The sequence below is a fragment of the Anomalospiza imberbis genome, chromosome 27 (assembly GCF_031753505.1).
Source record: "Anomalospiza imberbis isolate Cuckoo-Finch-1a 21T00152 chromosome 27, ASM3175350v1, whole genome shotgun sequence".
NCBI lineage: Eukaryota > Metazoa > Chordata > Aves > Passeriformes > Viduidae > Anomalospiza > Anomalospiza imberbis.
Window position 1 is genome coordinate 1,850,622 of NC_089707.1, and position 6,931 is coordinate 1,857,552.

The following is a 6,931-nucleotide window of genomic DNA, read 5'->3' on the forward strand; positions in this document are numbered from 1 at the left end:
ACACCCCACAGACCTGGGCACCCACGGGGTTCCAGCTCCAGCCCCAGACAGCACGGCTCAAATGGGATCCGAAGGAGAATCCAGCACATTCCATTGCCAATGGCTGAGCAAGGCTCTGGCCCAGCCTGTCTTACTCCTGTATCCTTGGTCCCATAACCCTTGAACCAAACCTCATGGAAGCAGCTGCTTTGTCCTTCAAGGTAAACCCTACAAAAACTTCAAACAGAAGGTTTGTCAGCTGAGGGTGCCCAAAGCCCAATCAATTTCCCATCCACAGCCACTGTGGCTCTCAGCAGCGTTTCCAAGCGTTCTTGTGGGATTTATGGCTTTTCATCTCCTCTCTCATCTCTGTTCTGATCATTTCTGCCCTCTCCTGTTTGTTTTGGGGCTTCTCCAGGACTCCCAGAGTGGCCCTTTGGGCTCAGGCAGCACCTCCCACCCTCCCTGCAGCCCCACGGACTGGAGACATCCTGCAGGATGCTCCCTGATGCTCCCTCTGCCTGCTCAGACAATCCCACCACAGCTCCACAGCCACATGCAGGCAGCAGGAGTTTGGCTGCCTGAGGGTCTGTGCCACCCTCCAAAGCCAGGCTCCACACCACAACCCAGGGAAACTGAGGCACGGCATGCACACCAAAGGCTTTTGGAGCCTCGTGGCAAATCAGTGCCACTGGGGACAAGCCCAAGGATGGCCTCACTTGGCTCCCACTTCCCTTCCCTCGGAGCTGTGCCTTTGGGGACGTGGGGAGATGTTGCTGGTGACAGGAGTCCCACCGGGCTGCCCACACGCACCGGCGGCACGGGAATCGCCGCTGCCCACGCACAGCGTGCCTGGCCACGTGCTTCACATTCCCAGCGTTATTCCCGGGGCTTCCAACACCCCTCTCCCATCCCGGGGATGTGAACGCAGCAGCAACACGGCTCCGAGCTGCCGGAGCAGCCCAACTCCTCCTGCCTTATGGCAGCTCCGGCTCCTCACGGAGAGAAGAGGAGCCACCTGCTCCCTGGTGGGATGCTGGGTGGGGGGGGAAACAGGAGTGATCCAACAGCCAGGAGCTGGGAAAAATCTACCCCAAACACATGGACTGAAAACCTTTAAACACTGAGTGCAGCCAGCGCCGAGTCTGCCTGCACCACTGGGCTGTGAGTCCAGTGTTTAATTTGGGCCTGGGAGGGAAGATCAGGGATTAGGTTTGGGCCTTGGAGCCAGGGATGAGTTCTCTGGTGAGGCAGGATTAGCTCAGCTAATAAAAGCAGACATTCCTGAGCTCTAAACACTACAAAACAGGAAAAAAGCCCCTGGCCCTGCTATCTTCAGCCAGGGATCAGCAAAAGTGCATCCCCCAGAAAGGCTGAGCCTGGCAGGAAAGGCTGAGCCTGGGACATGTCCCAGCTCTACCCAGCACAGCCACATCCCACCCTCAGCATCGATGCCCTGGATGGGTGAAACACAGCCCAGCCCCTGTTCCTCCTGTCCTCCTGCTCCCTCCTCCAACAGGGCAGGATAAAAGCAAAATCCACTGATTTTTAAGCCAACTCTTTCCTGAAGCTGCTTTGCCTCCTGCTCCCTGTCCTCGGGACGCTCCTCCAGCTGTTTTGGAGGATGGGCATTGGAGAGCATCTTCCCCCAAGATCAGCCCACAACCCAAGTGCTTTGGGAAAGGCTGCAGACACCTGAGTGGGGTTTTTGCAATGTGAAAACTGTAAGAAATCTTGGGTGGACCAAAAATCACCTCTCCAAGCTGCTCTGGCCAAAATCCATCCGGCTCCACCTGTCCTCCAGCAGCCAGAGGCAGCAGCTCCATTGCCTCTCCTCCACGAGTGCCACAGAGCCATCGGTGATAAAAACATCAGCACAAAATTAAACCAGATCACCCCAGGCTGCCCAGCTGGCAGCTCCCCCACTCATCTTCAATTATTCTCCCATTTAAGGGATGTGCAGCACATTCTCTGCCATGCCCCAGGGTGCCGGGATTTTATCCCATCTCCATCCTGCAAGGGGTAATGAAGCTTTGGGGTGCAGAGAACCCCAAGGGCCTTGCACCTCCCAAAGGGTTATTGCAGGGTTCAACACCTGCATTTGGGATTTTAACCCGCACACGACCACATCACTGCTGGGCAACTCTGCTCTTGGAAGGCTTTTTGGTTTTAATGGAGAGGATTGTAGGATCTCTCCCTGCCTGGATGAGGCTTTTCCCACAGTGACACCCCTGCATTGAGGCTGGTGCTGGGTTTTGGGGTCTCCATCCTGCAGGCTGCACATCCCCAGGCAGGGTGAGAGTGCATGAGAGACCTTCCACAAGACCAAGCAGCAGCCAGGAGCTCTCCTAGGCCTGGGCTGGTGTTCCCCAGGCCACCAGACATTCCCAATCCCGGTCACTTCCCTCTCCAGCCACTCTGGCTCCAGTGCTCCTCACTCCCAAGGGCTGGGGTTGTGCTCTGGGTGCTGCCAGGCTGCAGAGCCCGGCACGGCTCCACTCTCCATCTATTTCGCAGGCACTCTGCCTTCTCCTGCCATCCTCTCCCTTCCTGGTTGCTCTTTTCTCCTTCCCAAAAGCCTCATTTCAGGGTAGGAACAGAAAAAGCAGAAAAACCGCTGCCTGTGCAAACGCCGTGGGAATTGGAGCACCTTTTGTCAGGTTTTAGCTCAAATCCACTTTGCAAGTGGATTAAGGAACTGGCACAAAAGTACTCTGGATGGAGAGTGGGAAGAGGGAAAAGCTGCTATTCCAGCACGGCAATAGGAGCCAGGAATGCTGCGCTTGCTGCCTGCTCCATTTCCCCGAGAAACACAACCCGGTAACATCCGCGGCTAAACCAACCCTCGGAATTTTCGACAGGAGAATCCGCCTAAAATCCGGGATGCTCGGGGAAGAGGCAGGAAGGGCCCTGGGGTGGCGAGGAGTGAGGACCTGCAGCGCCCGGGGGGGAAACACGAGCGAGAGGAGATGGGAAAAGCTTTCCCGACGCCCGGCGATGCTCGGACCCGCTCGGCTGTGCCGGGGAAAGGGGCTGCGAGCGGCGGCCCCAGCCCTAACGGGGGGGGGGACTGCGGGTACCGGACCCCCGGGAGCGCCGGGGAATGGAGCGGAGCAAGGGCGGGATGGACCCGCGCCGAGGCGACACCACCGCCACCGCCGGTGCGACCCTGCCCGGAGGCACCAGCGCCGCCCGCCGTGCCGAGCCCCGTCCCCGGGCACAGCCGGGGGCTGCGGAGGGGCCTGGCGGCCGCGGGCGGTGGGCACAGCCGGGCAGCCCCCGCCGAGCCGCCGGCGGGGAGGCGAAGGAGGGAGGGATGGAGGGAGGGATGGAGGGAGGCTGCGTGTCCCCAGGGGCGGCGGGGGCTCGGCGGCCGCCCCCCGGCGCCACGTGTGCGGCTCGGCACGACCCTCCCCGGCCCCGGGACCCCGCACTCACCGCTCGGCTGCCGCTGCGGGGCTGCCCATGGTGCGGTGGCGGCGCGGGCAGAGCCGCAGCCCCGGGGGCGGCGCGGCGGCGGCTCCGGACGGACCCCGGCCCGGCCCCGGCCCGTCCCCGGGGGCGGCGCGGCGGCGGCAGCGCCTCTCCAGCCGCGTCGGGCCGTGCGCGGAGCCGCCCCCCGCGCCCCCCGCCCGGCCGAGGGAGGGGGACGGGGCCGGGGGCGATGCGCGGCCCCGGGCGGAGAACGGGCATAGCCCCGGAGGAACGCAGGGAAGGGTATGGGGGTCTCCTCCCCGCGCAGCCGTGAGCAAAGGGGAGGGGTTCCCCCGGTCAGCCTGGGGTGTTCAAGCCTCGGAGTGCTCTTCCTGAGGTCCCCGACCCCATGCCAGCACCGTGGAGTACCCCCGACCATCCTGCCTGGGGTATACAACCTCATGCCAGCACCGTGGGGTACCCCCGACCACCGTGCCTGGGCTCCCCCAGTCCCACTCCGCACACCTGGGTACCCCCACACCGCCGTGCCTGGGCTTCCTCCACCCACAGGTACTCATCTGCCACCCTGCCTGGGATCCCTCAGCCCCATAGCAGCACCTTCAGATACCCTCCCACCCCATCCCCATGACAGCCTGTTTGCTGCCCAGTGTCCCTTGCCTGCCCCAGGGCAGGGTCTGGGGGCCACCTCACCCTGAGCTTCCCTCTGCACTGGAGTTGGAGGTGGTTGTGGATGAACACAGCCATTTGCCCCCTATCCCATGGGAAGTTGGGGCAATCAAGGCACAAACAGAGCCGTGATGCCAGGAATGAGCGCAGCCCCCAGCCCAAGCAGGGCTCCTGTGTTTGTGCCCCCTCACTGGGCTCCACTGTCCCTTGCAGCAGTGCCAGGGAGATGCCAGGCTCACGGGACAGTGACCTGGAGCCCCCCACAGCAGCCCCATCTCCCATGGGGACAGCACTCACCATTGCTATTCCTCCCTGGAGTTCTCCTCTTGCTCCTCTTCGCTCCTGCCGAAGCCTCCTGAGCTGTGGTGATTTGGTTAATTGGGCTTTGAGGATGGCAGAGGCCAATTCCCTCCTTGGCTCTGACTTTCAGGGTGGAATTGTTGCTCCTCTCCACTCATCACTGGTCAGTCCAGGCTGGCCTTAGCCTTGCTGGTCCCTGGCCTCAGGGGCTGTAGGCAGCTGATGCAGAGCGTCCTGTGCCCTTGATGTGCTGTGTGCCAGCTGACCAAGCACCACCTGAGCCATTCGGTGACATTTGCTGTGTCTGACAGCGCTTTTCAAGCAGGGTTTGGCAGCATCTTCTTCACTTTACAGCTGAGGAAACTGAGGGCAGAGCTCAGGGGGAAGGAACGGGACTCAGCACTGAACACCAGGTGGGTCCAACGTCGTGGTTTCACCTGGACTGGCTCCGTTTGTGCAGGATTTTGTCAGGAGAAATGCCAACAGCTCTCCCAGCCTTGTCGGTTCCACTCCCAACTCCCATCCCTTGCTGCAGCCCAGCGCTTCTGCTGATGGAGGTTCCTGGTGCCTCCTGCTGCTCGCTTGCTCCGGGATGTGGATTTATAATTTCATTGCAGGCACACGCAGCTCAGGCTTTCCCATTTGAGCTTCATCCCCAGCCTCAGCCATGGATCTGCGGTTAAAACCAGGAGATTTATGTGGCTGGGAAGGAATTTCATTGCTGTTTTAAACAATATCAACTTATCTCCTTAGGAAAAGATGAAAAACCTAGGCATAAAAATTGTGGCCGGTTTAGTTGGGGATGGATTTTTAAGAGGCCGGCGTGGGGGGGAGGGTGTGCCGGAGCAATCCACATCTCATTTCCATTCCCCAGGATGGAAGGTGATTCTGGCTAATTTGAACACAATCATTAAGCTGCTGTATCAAAAGCACAGAGTCAATTAAGCAGCATCCCCCCCACCCTGGCCCCGCAGGCTGCGCTGTTTTAATCAAGGATGGGGGGAATTGCTGCTGCTTCCACACAGCTCCCGATCCCAGTGCTGGGAGCTGATTTTGCCTGGTGGAAGATGTTCTCCTGCCTGCTGACCAGGGGGAGCAGACTGCTGACAAATGCACTGGGGGAGCCCCAGGTTGGAGCGAGCTGCTTTGTCCCCTCCCCAAGCACCTCACCAGAAAATCAAGTTATTTCTGTCTTACTGTGCTCCCTTCATGGCATTATTTTATTTTGGGGGAAACCAAGGCACAAACTTGGATAAGGGAACAGGCAGGTTGTGGTTCAAGCCTGGGCCGTGGGTTTTGGCTCAGCCCTGCTCCCCTTCTGGGCTCTCTCCCCCACCCATTAACTTCAGTGCCCTTCTGGCATCATTTTGGGCATTGAGGAAGGAATAGGACAAAGCTGTGGAGGAAAAGCACCAGGCTGAGGTGACCAGTTCTGCTTCCCCAAGCCAGAGTCCGGCACTGGACATTGGAGAATCCCATGGGGCCCTTGGTCTCGTGCTCCAGTTAATTCAAATTTGCTTCAATATGAGCATAAATCCAAAGGGATCTTAGGCCAGGAGCCAGGGACAGGTTGGGGAGGAGGTCCCTGCCAGGGGCTGTGGCATTTGGGGTGCTGAGATGGGATCCCAGACCCCTCCTTAGGGAGCTTTACCCCCACCTGCCACCTCTGTCCCAAGAGCCTGGCCCTAAACAAAGATAGCAGCCCCACAAATGAGGATGGGGACCCATAAACCACCCAAAAACCTCTAAAATCTTGCTGAGCATCAGGATTGGGATGAATGGGGCCACCTGGGTGCCAGCTGGGAACACAAATATCATGGAATCATATAATCATCATGGTGGGAAGAGACCTTCAAGACCACCCAGTCCAACTGTGTCCCAGTTTGGGGGGACACACAGAAGTGGCAGGACCCTGGGGCTGCCCGTGCTCCAGGGAGGGTCCCTGCCTTTGGAGATCCTGTTCCAAGTGAGCCAGCTCTGAGAGTATCTTGACAAGTTTTGCTGCTTTCTGGGGCATTTTCACACAGACTCAGCAAAATGATTTAGGGGAAAAAAAAAAGAGAAGTGTGAGAGAAATAAAAAAAATCACAGCTGCTCTGGCACATGCTCAAAATCCCAAGGAGTTTTTGACTGAAACGTGCCAAGGGGGAAAAAATAATTCCAACAAAGTGAGAAGTAAAGTCCCTTTGCCCCCAGTTTGCCCTCTGTGGTGAAGTGAGGGATCTTTCCCTGCTGATCATAGGATTCAGAGCCTCTCCCTGCCTGCAGGTCCCTGCCAGCCCCTCCTGCCGCCGGCCACGCTGGTCCCCTGCCAGCCCGAATGCAGCATTCCAGCACTGCCAGCTCCAGTGACAGCCCGAGAGGTTTTTGTCCCCATTCAGGATGCAGCAGTGGGAGCCACGTGATGAGAGCAGGCTCCTGGTGCCCATTAATTTTGCCTAATGGGAACCTCGATGGGCTCCTCGAAGGAGCCAGCTGGCTGCTCCCACTCCACGAGGTCCTAAAGAATTGGGGTTTTGGGGAGCCCACTCTGGTGCTGGGCTGATGCCAT

General features: G+C 59.1%; 1 protein-coding gene across 4 annotated transcripts in view; it reads right to left on the bottom strand.

Moving 5' to 3' along the window:
* Positions 1-6,435, bottom strand: part of LINGO3 (leucine rich repeat and Ig domain containing 3) — a 30,079-nt gene extending 23,644 nt beyond the window's left edge. For 2 of the 4 annotated variants that reach the window (XM_068173686.1, XM_068173688.1), the window contains exon 1: positions 4,378-6,435. The gene's annotated coding sequence lies outside the window, so the exon portion shown is untranslated. Of the gene's footprint in view, positions 1-3,417; positions 3,575-4,377 lie in introns of those variants that run through there. The other 2 variants (XM_068173687.1, XM_068173690.1) reach the window with 2 other exon arrangements.
* Between the last annotated feature and the right edge of the window lie 496 nt (positions 6,436-6,931).